The 20,249-nt window shown below is 38.7% G+C and overlaps 1 protein-coding gene across 3 annotated transcripts in view; it reads left to right on the forward strand.

Annotated features, from left to right (window-relative positions):
* MACROD2 (mono-ADP ribosylhydrolase 2) overlaps nt 1-20,249 on the forward strand; it is a 2,492,337-nt gene that overhangs the window by 244,608 nt on the left and 2,227,480 nt on the right. The window lies entirely within an intron of this gene.

The following is a 20,249-nucleotide window of genomic DNA, read 5'->3' on the forward strand; positions in this document are numbered from 1 at the left end:
TTGTTAGGTGCCGTCAAGTCGATTTCAACTCATAGCGACCCTATGCACAACAGAACGAAACACTGCCTGGTCCTGAGCCATCTTTACAATCGTTGTTATGCTTGAGCTCATTGTTCCAGCCTCTGTGTCAATCCACCTCTTTAAGAGTCTTTCTCTTTTCCGCTGACCCTGTACTCTGCCAAGCATAATGTCCTTCTCCAGGGACTGATCCCTCCTGACAACATGTCCAAAGTATGTAAGACACAGCCTCACCATCCTTGCCTCTAAGGAGCTTTCTGGCTGTACTTCCTCTAAGACAGATTTGTTCATTCTTTTGGCAGTCCATGGTATATTCAATATTCTTCACCAATACCACAATTCAAAGGCGTCAACTCTTCTTCGGTCTTCCTTATTCATTGTCCAGCTTTCACATGCACATGATGTGATTGAAAATACCATGGCTTGGGTCAGGCACACCTTAGTCTTCAGGGTAACATTTTTGCTCTTCAACACTTTGAACAGGTCTTTTGCAGCAGATTTACCCAATGCAATGCATCTTTTGATTTCTTGACTGTTGCTTCCGTGGCTGTTGATTGTGGATCCGAGTAAAATGAAATCTTTGACAACTTCGGTCTTTTCTCCATTTATCATGATGTTGCTCATGGGTCCAGTTGTGAGGATTTTTGTTTTCTTTATGTTGAGGTGCAATCCATAGTGAAGGCTGTGGTCTTTGATCTTCATTAGTAAGTGCTTCAAGTCCTCTTCACTTTCAGCAAGCAAGGTTGTGTCATCTGCATAACACAGGTTGTTAATGAATCTTCCTCCAAACCTGATGCCCCATTCTTCTTCATATAGTCCAGCTTCTTGTATTATTTGTTCAGCATACAGATTGAATAGGTATGGTGAAAGAATTCAACCCTGACGCACACCTTTCCTGACTTTAAATCAATCAGTATCTCCTTGTTCTGTCCAAACAACTGCCTCTTGATCTCTGTAAAGGTTCCTCATGAGCACAATTAAGTGTACTGGAATTCCCATTCTTTACAATGTTATCCATAGTTTGTTATAATCCACAGAGTCGAATGCCTTTGCATAGTCAATAAAACACAGGTAAACATCCTTCTGGTATTCTCTGCTTTCAGCCAGGATCCATCTGACATCAGCAATGGTATCCCTGGCTCCACGTCCTCTTCTGAAACTGGCCTGAATTTCTGGCAGTTCCCTGGTGATACACTGCTGCAGCTGTTTTTGAATGGTCTTCAGCAAAACTTTGCTTGCGTGTGATATTAATGATATTGTTCTATAATTTTCACATTCGGTTGGATCACCTTTCTTGGGAATAGGCATAAATATGGATCTCTTCCAGTCAGTTGGCCAGGAAGTTGTCTTCCATATTTCTTGGCATAGGTGAGTGAGCACCTCCAGCACTGCATCTGTTTGTTGAAACATCTCAATTGATATTCCATTAATTCCTGGAGCCCTGTTTTTTGCCAGAGCCTTCAGAGCAGCTTGGACTTCTTCCTTCTGTACCATCGGTTCCTGATCCTATGCCACCTCTTGAAATGGTTGAACATGGACTAATTCTTTTTGGTATAATGACTCTGTGTGTTCCTTCCATCTTCTTTTGATGCTTCCTGCGTCGTTTAATATTTTTCCCATGGAATCCTTCACTATTGCAACTCGAGGCTTGAATTTTTTCTTCAGTTCTCTCAGCTTGAGAAACGCCGAGCGTGTTCTTCCCTTTTGGTTTTCCATCTCCAGCTCTTTGCACATGTCGTTATAATACTTTACTTTGTCTTCTTGAGAGGCCCTTTGAAATCTTCTGTTCAGTTCTTTTACTTCATCAACTCTTCCTTTTGCTTTAGCTGCTCGACGCTCAAGAGCAAGTTTCAGAGTCTCCTCTGATATCCATCTTGGTCTTTTCTGTCTTTTCAATGACCTCTTGCTTTCTTCACGTATGATGTCCTTGATGTCATTCTACAACTCATCTGGTCTTCAGTCACTAGTGTTCAATGCATAAATCTATTCTTTAGATGGTTTCTAGATTTAGGTGGGATATATTCAAGGTCATATTTTGGCTCTCAGGTATTTGCTTTGATTTTCTTTTGTTTCAGCTTGAGTGCGCGTATGAACAGTTGATGGTCTGTTCCCCAGTCGGCCCCTAGCCTTTTTCTGACTGTTGATATTGAGCTTTTCCATCATCTCTTTCCACGGATATAATCAATTTGATTTCTGTGTGTTCCATCTGGCAAGATCCATGTATATAGTCGCCGTTTATGTTGGTGAAAGAAGGTATTTGCAATGAAGAAGTCGTTGGTCTTGCAAAAGTCTATCGTTCCATCTCCGGCATTGTTTCTATCACCAAGGCCATATTTTCCAACTACTGATCCTTCTTTGTTTCCTACTTTGCATTCCAATTGCCAGTAATTATCAATGCATCTTAATTGCATGTTCAATCAATTTCAGACTGCAGCAGCTCATAAAAATCTTCTATTTATTCATCTTTGGCCTTAGTGGTTGGTGCGTAAATTTGAATAATAGTCATGTTAACTGGTCTTCCTTGTAGGAGTATGTCCTATCACTGACAGCGTTGTACTTCAGGATACATCTTGAAATGTTCTTTTTGACGATGAATGCAACACCATTCCTCTTCGAGTTGTCATTTCCGGCATAGTAGACTATATAATTGGCCTATTCAAAATGGCCAGTATCACTAATGCCTAGGATATCAATGTTTATGCTTTCTGTTTCATTTTTGATGATTTCGAATTTTCCTAGATTCATACTTCATGCATTCCTGGTTCTGATTGTTAATGGATGTTTGCAGCTGTTTCTTCTCATTTTGTCACGCCACATCAGCAAATGAAGGTCCTGAAAGCTTTACTGCATCCACATCATTAAGGTCAACCCTACGGTTTTTTTTTTTCCTCCTTGGAGGAGGCAGCTCTTCCCCAGTCATTTTTTTGAGTGCCTTCCAACCTGGGGGGCTCATCTTCCAGCTCTATATCAGACACTGTTCTGCTGCTATTCATAAGGTTTTCACTGGCTAATGCTTTTCAGAAGTAGACTGCCGGGTCCTTCTTCCTATTCTGTCTTAGTCTGTAAGCTCAGCTGAAACCTGTCCTCCATGGGTGACCCTGCTGGTATCTGAATACCAGTGGCATAGCTTCCAGCATCACAGCAACATGCAAGCTCCCACAGCAGGACAAACTGACAGCACTCCTTACCACTCTTAATTTGAGTTTCATTTATATCACCTGGGAACTTAACTTTCTTAATTGTGAGCTTGGTTATGTCTTTTTAAAAATGGTTATATTTTATGCATTTTAACAAGATATTTACAATCTTGGTAAATATTAATCTTACGTATGGAATTTAAAAAAAAGAATTAATATTCAGTCCCTGACATTCAAAAATAGCCTTGAGAAACAATTTCTAAATTCCTTTGGACCTGTCTTTAGTGTATCAAGAATCAAACATGGAGGGTGTGTTTTTAATCTTACCCTTAATTTCTGAATGGCCAGATGGGCTGAATGAATCAGTCAGTTACTATAAGGACACTGGGAGGAGGTGAAGGTTATCAAAAGAAGTACGCTTCACTTTAAAACAGGCCCTTTTGCAACTTGATAACTTCGTCCCATGTTGTACTCATCCATATATTCTCTAAGTGTTTCTTTCCTCCCTTATGTAGTTTTTTGTTGACTTCTGTTACACATAGTAAAATAGGTGTTACTATACTCATTTGTTCATTTAACAGTTATTTATTATTTACTTTTTGCCAAGAAGTATTCTAAGCCCTAGGGATACTGCAGTAAGCAATATACCTGGTTTCATAGCATAATATTCTGATGGGTGTAGGCATGGAATGAAGGGGAAGGGAATCAGTCAATAAACAAATCAACAGATGCAGTACATGTCAGGTTTTACAAGTGCAATGAAGAAAGATAAAGTTGGGTAATCGGGATGGACTGTGACCAGAGGGTGCTATTTTATGTATAGTAAGTAAAGAAGAGCTGTCTAATCAAGTGACGTGTGTACAGAGACTTCAGAAAATGAAATTGTGATCTATATGTATATTTGATGAAAGATCATCACAGGTATCAAGTTCAAGAGGAAAACCCTCAAGCTGCTCTAAGAATGCCAAGGGATCGTTGTGGCTGGAGGAAAGTGAGTGCATAGGTAGTACGTAACGTTAGATAAGGGTCAGAGAAGCCAGCTTAGTACATTCACTTTGACTTAGAGTGAGATAGGAAGCTCTTGGAGGATTTTGAGCAGAGGAGTGACATGAAATGTCTAACGATTTGTGGGAAAATCGAGTATAGAGAGGAAACAATGGAAGCGTGAGCACTCATTTGGCTGATGTTTTAGTAGCCTGGGGTAGACATAAAGGTGGTTTGAACCAGGATGGTCAATGTGGAGGTAGTGAGTAGTTGGATTCTGGATGTGTTTCTAAGACTGCAGCATTTGTTCAAGGAAGGGTTTGGGTAGACAGAAAGAAGGAGTTGAGGGTAGTCCTGAGGATTTTGTCCTGAGAAACTGGAAAAGTAGATTTACTATCAATGAACTGACAAAATCTGTAGAAGGAATAGATTTGGATATGAAAATTAAGAGCATGGTGAAGTTTGGGATAACTATTAAATATCCAAGCAGAGATGCTGAATAGAGAATTGGGCCTGGTGATAAAATTTTGGGAGTTACCAGCATAAAGTACTTAAAAGCATGACCTTAGACAAAGTCTCCTAGAGAGTGAGTGTATATAGAAAGTAGAAGAAGCCTGAACCCTGGGGCTTGCCATTATTTAGAGCTCAGGTAGTTGAGGAGTGACAAGAAATGGAGATGGAGAAAGAGTGCCCAATGATACAGAAAGAGAAATAAGATAGAGTGGACTGTTCAAGACAGCGAAGAAAATGCTATAAGAAGGTGGAGAGTGATTGACTTGTCAGAGGTTTCTGATAGATTGGGTAAGATGTGGAATGAGGAGTGGAGTTGGTGACATGGAGGTCAATGATAACTTCCTTATTCTATCTCTGATGATTAAATCTAACATCATAGAGCATCTGGGTATCTTGAGAAGTATTTTGTCTAACACATTTTACAGGTAAGCAGTCAAAAGGATGAATTCTCTTGAATACTATGCTATAGTACCTTGGTTTCAGAATATGTATATGTGATTGCAAAGTAATGAAATCTTTAAAAAGACTTACCAGCATTGATAAGTCCAAAGTGTTATGGTATTTGCCTTGAAGGTCTATATTAATTTTTTAGTGTTCCTGCTTTATGAAACCATTTTTGTGACTCTTACTTGAGAACTTTTTTCAGAACTGTCTTAGAAGCAACACGTGAAAAAGACTGACATTATTTATAATTGGTAGCTATAATCATACTTCAGTTTTTGATAGCTCCTCTATTAGTATAACATTTGACCTTTGGGGGGGGAATCAAACCCACTTTCAAAAAGGGCACTAGTTGACATCATTGGTGTTATCCCGAATAACATGATACAGGTACAGAAGAAAGGTATGCACAAGTGTTTCATCAGTGGCAGTACCAATGGGATAAAGTTGTCCTCTCTCAAGAAGAGAAGCCAGTCCTCATTTGGATAAAGAATTCTCATGTTGATTTACATTTTACAGGTTAAAAAAACCCCAAGTCATCTGGACCCTGTATTTCTTCTAACATATTAGTTGTTCTTTTAGTGTTTCTCTTGACTCTCTTTGGGGAGATTAATTTTTACCGTATATTCTTGGCATAAGAGCTGAATTATCAGCAATACATGTATTTCCAGTTAGGAATACAAGGCTTTCAAATGACTAATAGATTTTTAAGATTAAATCACATACGTCTATTCTTCGTCCCATGGGAAATTTAGAAATTGAGGGCCTGTGTGCCGTTAGAGTTCTCAGGGCCATGGCGATAAGTTAATGTCAAAGAATGATATCATTTTTCAAATGAGGAAGAAATTAAAATGGGTTGAAAAACTGTGCATTGTTGCATTCATTTTTTAAAACACCAATTCAAAAATAACCTCCATTAGTTATTCTTACAGGAGAAAATATTAAAAAGTAAGCAAAAATTGCTCATGATTCTATTGCCAGTGGGTTGTAAAAATAAAATGTATGCAAAAGATTAGTTGACATTAAAAATAAAGATCTGTATACATGGTCAGAAAAGGTATAAAAATGAAAGGTTTCTTTTTCCTCATTTTCTATACAAGTATGAAGAGAAATATTTACAAATGTTTATTTACAATAGATGGGATCATTATATATATATAGAGAGAGAGAGAGAGAGAGAGCCATAACTTGATTTTTTTAACTTCACTATGTCTCTCAGAGATAGTTTTATTGTATAGCAGCATATATAGATATGAAGTATTCTTTAGAAATTCCGACACGTGACTGTATTATAATTTATTAAATGATGGACATTTTAGGTTGTTTCTAGTTCTTTACTATCAGAAAAATTGCTAAGGCAAACATCTTTGTAGTTATATCTTGGCATACTGTGCAAAGTATAAGGCAGATTCCTGTTAAGTGGAATGGAAGAATTTGAAAAATAATTTCATTAAATTACACTCATAATAATGGAATATGAGAACTTCTGTTTTCCCTCACTGTAAGCAGTGTGACTATTATAAAAGCTTGTACTATTTCCGAAGCTGGTAAATTAAAACATTATGTTGTTTTTTTATTGAGGTGAGATTCACATGACATAAAATTAACCATTTAAAAATGTACAATTAAGTGGCATTGTCTATATGGATATACCTATTCTGGATATTTCATATAAATGGAGTCATGCCGTTTGTGACCTTTTGTGACTGGCCTCTTGTACTGTTTTCAAGGTTCATTTATGTTGTAGCATGTGTTAGTGCTTCATTCCTTTTTATGGCTGAATAATATTTTGTTGATAGATATACCACATTTTATTTATCTGTTCATCAGTTGATGGACAATTAGGTTGTTTCTGTGATTTGGATGTTATGAATAATACTGGTGTGAACATCTGTGTGCAAGTTTTGTGTGGACATACATTTTCAGCTTTTTGGAGTCTATACTTAGGTGAGCAATTGCTGGATCGTATGGTAATTCTATGTTTAATTATTTGCGAACTGCCAGACTGTTTTCCACAGCAGCTGGCATCATTTAAAATTGCCGCCAGCAGTACGTGAGGGTTTCACTTTGTCCACATCTTCACCGACACTTCCTATTTTTTGTCTTTTTGAAAATAGCCATCCAAGTGCGTGTGAAGTGGTTTCTCATTGTGGTTTTGATTTGCATTTCTTGAATGATTAAGAATGTGGAGCATCTTTTCATGTGCTCATTGGCCATTTGTATATCTTCACTGGAGAAATATCTATTAAAATAGACATTTTAAAATTATTTGTCTTTTTATCTTTGAGTTGTGTGAGATCTTTTATATCCTGGGTGTTAGACCCTTATCGGGTATATAATTTGGAAATATTTTCTCCCATTCAGTGGGTTGTCTTTTCACTTCTTGATAGTATCTTTTGAAGCACAGAAGTTTTTAATTTAAATGAAGTCTTTTTTTTTTCTTATAATTTCTTTCATTGCTTGTGCTTTTGGTGTCATATATAAGAAATCGTTGCCTAATCTAAGGTCACAAAGATTTACACCTGTGTTTTCTTATAAGGGATTTATAGTTTTAGCTCTCACATTTAGGCCTTTGATCCATTTTGAATTTTTTTATAGATATGGTGTGCGGTAAGGATCCACAGATGTTAGTTTTAAGATACTCTTAAGGACATGATAAAACAAACAAACAAAAAACAAAACAAAATGAAAAAAAACCCACCTACAATTGGAGGGCTTCTTCTTCCCAAGGACATTTTTCCCCTGTTCCCTTAGATTAAATAGAAAGGCTGCGGACTCGGTGCTTGTGCTGCCTTCTGCCTGGACCGTTCTTTTCCGCATCGTTTTCTTGACTGGGCTCCTGTTCATCATTCAGATCTCATCTTACAAAGTGTTCTCTTCTAAACTCTCCAGCTAAAACAGCCACCCATTTCAAATCCTATCCAGTTCCAATTAATCATGACATTCAGTTTCATTCTTCAAAACTGAAGATATCTAATCTGTTTGCTTGTCTACCATTTGTTGCATCTCACTAGAATGTAAGCTTCATGAAGGCCTATATGCCTATAAGCTGTTCCTACAACTGTGCCTGGCACATAGTCGATACTCAATAATAAATACTTTGCTGAGTGAATTGACTGCATTGTTGTACGGGGATGGGACCTAGGACTTTACTCTCTTTTCTTTATGATGGAACTGTCTTGAAATCATGGCTTGAGTATCTAAAAATCACAAAACTGTCAATAAAAATAGCTGTGTTAGTCTGGAAAAGAAATGCTTCATCTTCTGAAACTATTCACATCTTCTGACCCACTCGCAGAGATTAAAATATCCTGCTTTTATATTCCTCAGAAGGAGTCTGTGTAACGGGAAAAGGTCTATTTTCTTTCAGTCTGTTTCTGGAAATCAGAAAGGCAAGCTTAATCCCAAAGGAATGATGTAATTGATTATTTTAGATTTAATTTTATTTAGATCGCCGTGTTTATTATTCTTTTTGTCTGTGACTTCCAGTTTTTATGTATTGCCTTTTCTACTTTAAGGGTATAAATAAATTCATCCTGTGTATTCTAGAACATTTACGGTTTCACTTTGTCATTTTTATCATTTCTGTTACAAAAGTAACTCAGGCTTTTCTAATAAATAAAAATAATGTTATTGCTTTTAGTTACCACCGAGTCAATCCCTTCGTGACAACCCTGTGTGTACAGGGTAGAACTGGTTCATAGGGTTTCAAGGTTGTGACCTTTTGGAAGCAGGTTGTCAGGCCTGTCTTCTAAGGCACCTAAGCATGGGCTTGAACCGCCAATCTTCTCGCTAGTAGTTGAACGCTTAACCATTTGTGCCACCCAGGAACTCAAAACTCAAATGTGTATATATAAAAAGTTAATGATTTCGCCTGTCTCCTTACCATTCCCATCAATCTCATTGCCCTGATGCAACCAGGTTTACTCCTCTAATGGATGCTCTTTCACACTTTGCTCTATGCTAATGCAAACATGTTTATCTAACTTTTGATTTTTATTTTAATGTTTCTGTGCATGTGTGTATGTGTTTAGGGGAATGGTACACCCTCTTCAAACAGAACTCTGATATGTATATTTAAAAATGCAGCATAAGATAGGTTTATAAATTTGGTAGGTGAATGCATTCTATTCTAAAAAGATTATTTTGGACAAAGACCTACTTTAAAATTTAATTTGCCAGCCTTTTTCTCCTATATAACTCAAGTTAATGGTTAAGCCTAATTTCTTGTTACCTCACCCCCTACCCCCTACACACACACTGTGTGGAATGTATAGTGTTAGTATATTTTCTAATTCAGTGAGTCTGTGCTTTTTAAAGATCATCATTTACAATAGAATTTAAAAAAAAAAAATTTGTTTTGCTCGAGATACATATTAGAGCAGGTGATTTCTAAAAAACCTTTTTCCCCCTGTATTCAATGTTGTTTATGAAGAGTAAATCTGGCAATTAAAATTTAGGTTTCCTTTATGCTCCTTGGAAACTCTGTGGGGCAGTTCTACGCTGTCCTATAGGGTTGCTATGAGTTGGAATCGACTCGACGGCACTGGGGTTTTTTTATGCTGAAAGGAAAAAAAAAAATTCACAGAAAGCATCAAAATAGTTGCAGAGAGTTAGCACAGGAAAGTTAAAGGGACATTTTAATTGAAAATCTAAATGGTTCTATTTGTGTCTTGCCATTCTGAGTTGGGAAGTAGCGCCTGTTTTTCTGACTGCAGCCAGTCCCTGTTTACAGTCTTCAGAGCAGACTTCTGAACCAAGAGCTCCATGTGGAGGTGACCAGAATGAGATGATCAAGGAAAGAGACTTGTGGTACATGTTGGCAATACATGTGATGCTTGATGTAAGTGAAATGTGGTTCCTCATTTCCATCTTGTCAAGTCATGGTGTTTGGGGCTTAAAACTCTCAGCAGTCATTATCAGCTAGCTTTCTCAGACATGACCCATGTAAATTATCTTCAGTGTGTTTTTCCCTGAAGTCCACGTTTCCTCTGCCGTGTCAAGACTGATGTTGCCGATCAATTACTTGAAGGTAGCTGAAAGTTTCTGTTAAGATCTTGGAGTGTGTATTATTTTTTAACTCTCTGTTTCCTCTTTTTTTATTCTGCCCTTCACCATGCCATATTCATCTTAATATTTCTTGTTTCATATGCCAACTTTCTTTTTCTTCAACGCCAGTTTTTCATTTGCCCTTCTTTTTATTTGACTTTTACTCAATTTTTTTTTCTCCCACCACACCTCTAGCCTTTTCTTAGATTAAAAAATTTTAAAGCTAAAAACAGATAGTGAAACCCTCATTATATTTTGTGTTGTGAAGCATCACATTTTTCTGTTGTTAGGACAGATTCTGAATGGCCAGATAAAAAATACAACTGACAAGGTAGACCCAACCGCCCCCCCAAAAAAAGCCAAAGAAATAACTATTTTAGTGGAAAGTGGTGAACCTATGTGACACAGATAATGTAATCTTACAAATAATAAGAAAATAACATAACTCTTTGTTCATAATTTTACCATCTATTTTTTTTTTTTTTTTACTAACCTCAAAGAGGTAAAACTTACTGATTTCAGTTTTATAGGTTTTTCCTCTTTCATCCTCTGATGAAGGTAGTGATAACACTGAAATAGAAAAAAGATGGGCATCTGGAGAGAGAACAAAGGGAAGCAAGAAGTCCTAAATATACCCAACAGATTGGATCATCAACCACCGAATGACCCAACAGTTGGCTGAATGTATGCCAAGCCTGACATATTTTTGTTGCTTTTCTGGGGATTGGAAACAACTATCTTACATGTACATGCATCTTAATAATAATTATGGGACATGGGTTAATGTTTCCCATGGGCTTATCTCATGTGTTTTCACTAAACTCTACCAGGGTGATGTGAAGCTTAATTTTTTTAAAAGAAAATATAGTGGCATCTGAAAGGGATGGTGCTAGTGGTCAAAGTGTGGATGAAGAGATTAGTGGGTGACCCGTATCTACACGGACTGGCTCTTAGCAGAACCTGTCACTGGATTTGCTTCTGTAAAATATAGTTTTCTTAAACTCAAGAACCCTCCATCTGCTATACATCTATACTACATTTTTGTTCCTGCTTACTTGTCAATAATTGTTAGTCATACTCTACTGTGAGCCCTACAAAATACACAGGTGTGAAATCTCCAGGAGCCTGCTTTATAGTTCCAACCTTGCTGCTAAGCATTTGGCCCATTGGATAAGTCAGTTGTTCTCTCTGCATTTCAGACTCTCATTCAAAAAGAAGTTCATGCTACTTTCTTTCTTTTCCTTTTTGGAAATAAAGTGTTATTGGAACACAGACTAAAAAAAAAAAGGGAGGGGGAGGGACTAGATAATTTGTGAAGTTCACTCCAATTCTAAAATTTGATCATTCAAGTGAGCTCTGGCGTGTATGCTTTCTATCAGGCAGAAAACTTCAATGATGCTTAAGTTCATAATGTTTCTTTTTTCCTACTGACTCCTACAGTTAAGACTGCAAAGCCAAGAATATGTCTCAGGAGAATTTATGTTTTTTGTGACTGTGCTGGTTGAATGATTGAATGAAAGATGGTAGGTGGTAAAACATGCTGGATGTTCTGTCTTGCTATGCAAATTGTAGGCTCACCTTTCTTGCTTGTCTTATTTATAAACCAGCATAGTTGTGTTTTTTTTTTTTTTTAATACCAGTACTCTTAAGATAGGTAGCTGGACTGACATTGCTAGTCTCCACATGCCTGGTGGGCTGGTTCTGGGTTTCAGAGCTATTATTTACAGCAGATGTGAAATGCTTTCTCTTATGACAGGTGAGGATAACATCACCTGTGCCACTGCCTGTACACTAAAGCATGAAGGAGGTGAGAGTAAGAAGGAAAATTATTTAGAGAGGTAATACAGTAGAGAACTCAAAATCACCTAGAGTAAAAAAGGAAGACATTGACTATCTCTTTAGTGTAAAAGTGCTTTGACAAAGAGAATTTTCTTTACAATCTGGATCAAGAGTTTCCAAGAATGGACAGCTTGCAGTTTCCGTTTTATAGTAACCCTCTCTGAAATTCTTTTAAACGAAAGTATCAATGCACTGTGTCTGAACACAAGCATATATCTAGAGTATTTAGACATCTTGGTTTCTCATGTTTTTCCTATTTCGATCCCATTTTCCATCCAATTTTTATTGGACCTAATAGATGACCACTGTTAAAGAATCAAGATACCAGACATTTTTAAGCCCTGCTCTCTGCAAAATCTTCCTTTCTGTAGTTCTGTGTCCTATTGTGATGATGATAATTAGGATCCCCGACTTCATTTCTAAGGTGAACATCTGGTCATCTTGAGCCCAACATCTTAAGATGCTGTACTGTGAAAGGAGCATTGTTGTTGTTAGGTGCCATCGAGTTGGTTCCGACTGAAAGCGACCCTATGCACAACAGAACGAAACACTGCCCAGTCCTGTGCCATCTTTACAATCGTTGTTATGCTTGAGCTCATTGTTGCACCCACTGTGTCAATCCACCTCGTTGAGGGTCTCCCTCTTTTCTGCTGACCTGGTACTCTGTCAAGCATGACGTCCTTCTCCAGGGACTGATTCCTCCTAACAACATGTCCAAAACATGTAAGACGCAGTCTCACCATCCTTGCCTCTAAGAAGCATTCTGGCCTCACTTCTTCCAAGACACATTTGTTCGTTCTTTTGGCAGTCCATGGTATATTTAATATTCTTGGCCAACGCCACAATTCAAAGGCGTCAACTCTTCTTCGGTCTTCCTTATTCATTGTCCAGCTTTCACATGCATATGATGTGACTGAAAATACCATGGCTTGGGTCAGGTGCACCTTAGTCTTCAGGGTAACATTTTTGCTCTTCAACACTTTGAACAGGTCTTTTGCAGCAGATTTACCCAATGCAATGCACCTTCTGATTTCTTGACTGCTGCTTCCATGGCTGTTGATTGTGGATCCAAGTAAAAGGAAGTCCTTGACAACTTCACTCTTTTCTCCATTTATCATGATGTTGCTCATGGGTCCAGTTGTGAGGATTTTTGTTTTCTTTATGTTGAGGTGCAATCCATAGTGAAGGCTGTGGTCTTTGATCTTCATTAGTTAGTGCTTCAAATCCTCTTCACTTTCAGCAAGCAAGATTGTGTCATCTGCATAACACAGGTTGTTAATGAACCTTCCTCCAAACCTGATGCCCTGTTCTTCTTCATATAGTCCAGTTTCTCGTATTATTTGTTCAGCATACAGATTGAATAGGTATGGTGAAAGAATTCAACCCTGACGCACACCTTTCCTGACTTTAAACCAATGAGTATCCCCTTGTTCTGTCCAAACAATTGCCTCTTGATCTCTGTAAAGGTTCCTCATGAGCACAATCAAGTGTTCTGGAATTCCCATTCTTCGCAATGTTATCCATAGTTTGTTACAATCCACAGAGTCAAATGCCTTTGCATAGTCAATAAAACTCAGGTAAACATCCTTCTGGTATTCTCTGCTTTCAGCCAAGATCCATCTGACATCAGCAATGATATCCCTGGTTCCATGTCCTCTTCTGAAACCGGCCTGAATTTCTGGCAGTTCCCTGTTGATACACCGCTGCAGCCGTTTTTGAATGATCTTCAGTAAAACTTTGCTTGCGTGTGATATTAATGATATTGTTCTATAATTTCCACATTCGGTTGGATCACCTTTCTTGGGAATAGGCATAAATATGGATCTCTTCCAGTCAGTTGGCCAGGAAGCTGTCTTCCATATTTCTTGGCATAGACGAGTAAGCACCTCCAGTACTGCACCTCTTTGTTGAAACATCTCAATTGATATTCCATCAATTCCTGAAGCCTTGTTTTTTGCCAGAGCATTCAGAGCAGCTTGGACTTCTTCCTTCAGTACCGTTGGTTCCTGATCATATGCTACCTCTTGAAATGGTTGAATATTGACTAATTCTTTTTGGTATAATGGCTCTGTGTATTCCTTCCATCTTCTTTTGATGCTTCCTTCATCGTTTAATATTTTCCCCATAGAATCCTTCACTATTGCAACTCGAGGCTTGAATTTTTTCTTCAGTTCTTTCCGCTTGAGAAACGGCAAGTGTGTTCTTCCCTTTTGGTTTTCCATCTCCAGCTACCTTTTTCTATTGTGAAGAATGCTATAATGAACATGGGTGTACAACTATCAGTTTGAGTCCCTGCTTTCAAGTATTTTGGGTATATGTATAGGAGTGGAGTTGCGTGTTCATGTGGTAATTCTATGTTTAACTTCTTGAAGTTCCAAACTGTTTTGCATTGTTGCTGCACCATTTTACATTCCCACCAGCATTGGATGAGGGTTCCAATTTCTCCATATCCTTGGCAATGCTTGTTATTTCCTGTTTTTCTGAATATAAGCATCCTAACCATGATGGTGAAGTGGTTAAGTGCTGGTCTATTTACCAAAAGGTCGGCAGTTCAAATCCATCAGCAGCTCCACAGAAGAACACTTGAAATGTCTGTTCAAGTCCTTTGCCCATTTTATGATTGGGCTATTTGTCTTCTTGTTAAGTTGTTGACATTTTTAATGTTAACAAATACTGCCAATTAATCCATGCTTTATTTATGAGATTCATTTTTCATTCAGGTATATAATTTCAAGGTAGCTCTTAGCCAGTGCAAAATACTTAGTGTGAATGAACTTTTAATGTGACACTGGTTATAAAGATGAAAAATAACCAGATGTTCCCATGCTCCTGTATTCTGTGAATGCAGTACAAAAGTGCTCCCCGTGCTAATTCAGTTTCCTAAAAACTCATCAAGGAGGGGGGCCAAGATGGCTGACTAGGTAGACACTACCTCGGATCCCTCTTGCAACAAAGACTAGGAAAAACAAGTGAATCGATCACATACATGACAATCTACGAACCCTGAACAACAAACACAGATTTAAAGAGTTGACCTGAGTGACAGAGATGGAGAACGAACAACTACGGGGAAGCAGCGACTGTTTTTGGAGCCTGGAGCCAGCGTCCCAGTCAGGTAACCTTGGCGCCGGGCTTAGGACTGGGCCCAGGGGAGCGGAACACAACATCTTGTGATGGCGCAAACACGGGGCGCAGCCCTACCCCCCTGAACTGACCCCAGGAGGGGGCCGAGCCAGTCCGCGGGCAGCGTGACGATGCGGCTGGTGGGAGGAGAAGTCCCCGGGAGGCAGTGACTGGTTTTGGAGCCGGGAGTGCAGTGCCCCAGCTGGGGAACCTTGGCGCCAGGCTTTGGACTGGGCACAGGGGAGCTGAACACAGCATCCGGTCATGGCGCAAACACGGGGCGCAGCCCTACTCCCCTGAACTAACCCCGGGAGGGGGCCCAGCTGGTCCGTGGAGGCGGCTCGGCGACGCGGCTGGCGGGATGAGAAGTCCCCGGGAGGCAGCGACTGATTTTGGAGCTGGGAGTGCAGCATCCCAGCAGGGGAACCTTGACGCTGGGCTTTGGATTGGCAGCGGAGGATCTGACCGCGGCTTCAGTGGGCCAGACCCTCGGGGACAATCTCCACACAGCCAGCACACGTAGATGACACGCCCCTCGGGAATCTCAGATAAAATAGTCATCCCAAGCAAGATAAGCAACTTTGGCTATATTCCGGGGTGCTACTCTCTCCTGTTTTTCTGAACCCTCCCCTCCCCTTCCCAGGCGGCTTCATTAACATTGGAATTTCCTGAGCCAGAGGTGGAATGGCTCCGGCTCCGTGGCTTTGCTTTTTTTTTTTTTTTTGGTCTTTTCCTAACCCATTCTTCTGGCCTGAGAGAAGCAACCACAAAAAACCCAGGGACCAAAAATCCTTCCCTAATTGGACTAAAAACACAGAACCAGCTCCAGCCAAGCATATATGATCCAAATCTCGGGCTTTCATCCTTACAGGGAACAAGGTGGCTGTTATAATGCAAAGGCAGTTCTGATAGGGATCTGACTGCATTTTTTTTTAGCGGATTTCCTGGAAAAACAAGTTTCCCAGGTCTGATATCTCTGCTTATTCAACAGAGCCCTAACTGACCCACAACAGGGAACTGAGGGCTGAAGCTCCCCCCAGACCACCTAGCCTCTTGCCTTAGGGGTCTAAGGAGGGTGACACCTACCAATCAGTAGAGGTACTTGCATTGGGGGCCTAAGGTACAGCTGCAGAGCCCTCCCACCAAGGTGCTATAGGAATAGAGACACACCTACCTCACTGACACTTGGGGGAAGCCTGTCAGCATCCTGCCCCCCCTGGAGTGTGAACCCCAGCTGCTAATAGAATCTGGTGCACACAACTATCACCACTACTTCTCGAGGTGGATAGGTGTTAGGGTGCAGCACACACACTTGATGACCCAAAATCAGATTCTACTCAAGAATAGTGAATAGTCTCAGGCATATATATCTGGCAACAGCCTAAACCAGCTGGTAATAGGTCATAAGTAAGTCAAGGGCTACAACAAACAAGACAGCACAATCTAGTAGCCCATCCATGTATATTGGAAGAAAACAAAACAAGATAAGACTCAGTGAGCAAAAACAGAATAAATCACTACTATATGTGATGGCTCGGATACAGCAGTCGATATCGAACCACATAAAGAAGCAGACCATGACAGCTTCTACAACCCCCCCAAACAAAAGAATCAAAATCTTTCCCGAATGAAGATACAATCCTGGAATTATCAGATACGGAATATAAAAAACTAATTTACAGAATGCTTCAAGACATCAGGGATGACCTCAGAAATGAAATAAGGCAAACTGCAGAAAAAGCCAAGGAACACACTGATAAAACAGTTGAAGAACTCAAAAAGATTATTCAAGAACATAGTGGAAAAATTAATAAGTTGCAAGAATCCATAGAGAGACAGCATGCAGAAATCCAAAACATTAACAATAAAATTACAGAATTTGACAACGCAATAGAAAGTCAGAGGAGCAGACTTGAGCAATTAGAATGTAGACTGGGACTTCTGGAGGACCAGGGAATCAACACCAACATAGCTGAAAAAAAATCAGATAAAAGAATTAAAAAAAATGAAGAAACCCTAAGAATCATGTGGGACTCTATCAAGAAGGATAACTTGGGTGTGATTGGAGTCCCAGAACAGGGAGGGAGGACAGAAAACACAGAGAGAATAGTTGAAGATCTGCTGACAGAAAACTTCCCTGACATCATGAAAGATGAAAGGGTATCTATCCAAGATGCTCATTGAACCCCATTTAAGATTGATCCAAAAAGAAAAACACAAAGACATATTATCATCAAACTTGCCAAAACCAAAGGTAAAGAGAAAATTTTAAAAGCAGCCAGGAATAAAAGAAAGGTCTCCTTCAAGGAAGAATCAATAAGAATAAGTTCAGACTACTCAGCAGAAACCATGCAGGTGAGAAGGGAATGGGACGACATATACAGAGCACTGAAGGAGAAAAACTGCCAGCCAAGGATCATATATCCAGCAAAACTCTCTCTGAAATATGAAGGAGAAATTAAGATACTTACAGATAAACACAAGCTTAGAGAATTTGCAAAAACCAAACCAAAGCTACAAGAAATACTAAAGGAAATTGTTTGGTCAGAAAACCAATAATATCAGATACCAGCACAACACAGGGTCACAGAACAGAACATCCTGATATCAACTCAAATAGGGAAATCACAAAAACAAATTAAGATTAATGAAAAAAAAATGCTCAAAACAGGGAATCATTGAAGTCAATATGTAAAAGATCACAATAACCAAAAAGAGGGACTAAATACAGGTGGCATAGAACTGCCATATGGAGAGGGATACAAGGCGATATAGCACAACACAAGTTAGGTTTTTACTTAGAAAAATAGGGGTAAATATTAAGGTAACCACAAAGAGGTATAACAACTCCATAAGTCAAAATAAAAGCCAAGAAAAACGTAACGACCCAACTGACATAAAGTCAAATTCTATGAGAATGAAGATCTCACGATTTACAAAGAAAAACGTCCCAGCACAAAAAAGTAAGTGGAAAAATGAAATTGTCAACAACACACATAAAAAAGGCATCAAAATGACAACCCTAAACACTTACTTATCTATAATTACGCTGAATGTAAGTGGACTAAATGCACCAATAAAGAGACAGAGAGTCTCGGACTGGATAAAGAAACACGATCCGTCTATATGCTGCCTACAAGAGACACACCTTAGACTTAGAGACACAAACAAACTAAAACTCAAAGGATGGAAAAAAATATATCAAGCAAACAATAAGCAAAAAAGAAGAGTAGCAATATTAATTTCTGACAAAATAGACTTTAGACTTAAATCCACCACAAAGGACAAAGAAGGACACTACATAATAATAAAAGAGACAATTGATCAGGAAGATATAACCATATTAAATATTTATGCACCCAATGACAGGGCTGCAAGATACATAAATCAAATTTTAACTGAACTGAAAAGTGAGATAGACACCTCCACAATTATAGTAGGAGACTTCAACACACCACTTTCGGAGAAGGACAGGACATCCAGTAAGAAGTTCAACAGAGACACGGAAGACCTACTTACAACAATCAACCAACTTGACCTCATTGACTTATACAGAACTGTCCACCCAACTGCTGCAAAGTATACTTTTTTTTTCTAGCGCAGATGGAACATTCTCTAGAATAGACCACATATTAGGTCATAAAACAAACCTTTGCAGAATCCAAAACATCGAAATATTACAAAGCATCTTCTCAGACCACAAGGCAATAAAATTAGAAATCAATAACAGAAAAACTAGGGAAAAGAAATCAAATACTTGGAAACTGAACAATACCCTCCTGAAAAAAGACTGGGTTATAGAAGACATTAAGGAGGGAATAAGGAAATTCATAGAATGCAACGACAATGAAAATGTTTCCTATCAAAACCTCTGGGACACAGCAAAAGCAGTGCTCAGAGGCCAATTTATATCGATAAATGCATACATACAAAAAGAAAAAAAAAAAGAAAGAGCCAAAATCAGAGAACTGTCCCTACAACTTGAACAATTAGAAAGTGAGCAACAAAAGAATCCATCAGGCACCAGAAGAAAACAAATAATAAAAATTAGAGCTGAACTAAATGAATTAGAGAACAGAAAAACAATTGAAAGAATTAACAAAGCCAAAAGCTGGTTCTTGGAAAAAATTAACAAAATTGATAAACCATTGGCTAGACTGACTAAAGAAATATAGGAAAGGAAACAAATAACCCGAATAAGAAACGAGAAGGGCCATGTTACAACAGACCCAACTGAAATTAAAAGAATCATATCAGATTATTACGAAAAATTGTACTCTAACAAATTTGCAAACCTAGAAGAAATGGATGAATTCCTGGAAAAACACTACCTACCTAAACTAACACATTCAGAAGTAGAACAACTAAATAGACCCATAACAAAAAAAGAGATCGAAACGGTAATCAAAAAACTCCCAACAAAAAAAAAGCCCTGGCCCGGATGGCTGTACTGCAGAGTTCTACCAAACTTTCAGAGAAGAGATAACACCACTACTACTAAAGGTATTTCAAAGCATAGAAAATGAAGGAATACTACCCAACTCATTCTATGAAGCCACCATCTCCCTGATACCAAAACCAGGTAAAGACATCACAAAAAAAGAAAATTACAGACCTATATCCCTCATGAACATAGATGCAAAAATCCTCAACAAAATTCTAGCCAATAGAGTTCAACAACATATCAAGAAAATAATCCATCACGACCAAGCGGGATTTATACCAGGTATGCAAGGCTGGTTTAATATTAGAAAAACCATTAATGTAATCCACCATATAAATAAAACAAAAGACAAAAACCACATGATCTTATCAATTGATGCAGAAAAGGCATTTGACAAAGTCCAACACCCATTTATGATAAAAACTCTCACCAAAATAGGAATTGAAGGAAAATTCCTCAACATAATAAAGGGCACCTATGCAAAGCCAACAGCCAACATCACTCTAAATGGAGAGAGCCTGAAAGCGTTTCCCCTGGGAACGGGAACCAGACAAGGATGCCCTTTATCACCGCTCTTATTCAACATTGTGCTAGAAGTCCTAGCCAGAGCAATTAGGCTAGACAAAGAAATAAAGGACATCTGGATTGGCAAAGAGGAAGTAAAATTATCTCTATTTGCAGATGACATGATCTTATACACA

This window comes from Elephas maximus, chromosome 25 (genome assembly GCF_024166365.1).
Source record: "Elephas maximus indicus isolate mEleMax1 chromosome 25, mEleMax1 primary haplotype, whole genome shotgun sequence".
NCBI classification, from domain to species: domain Eukaryota; kingdom Metazoa; phylum Chordata; class Mammalia; order Proboscidea; family Elephantidae; genus Elephas; species Elephas maximus.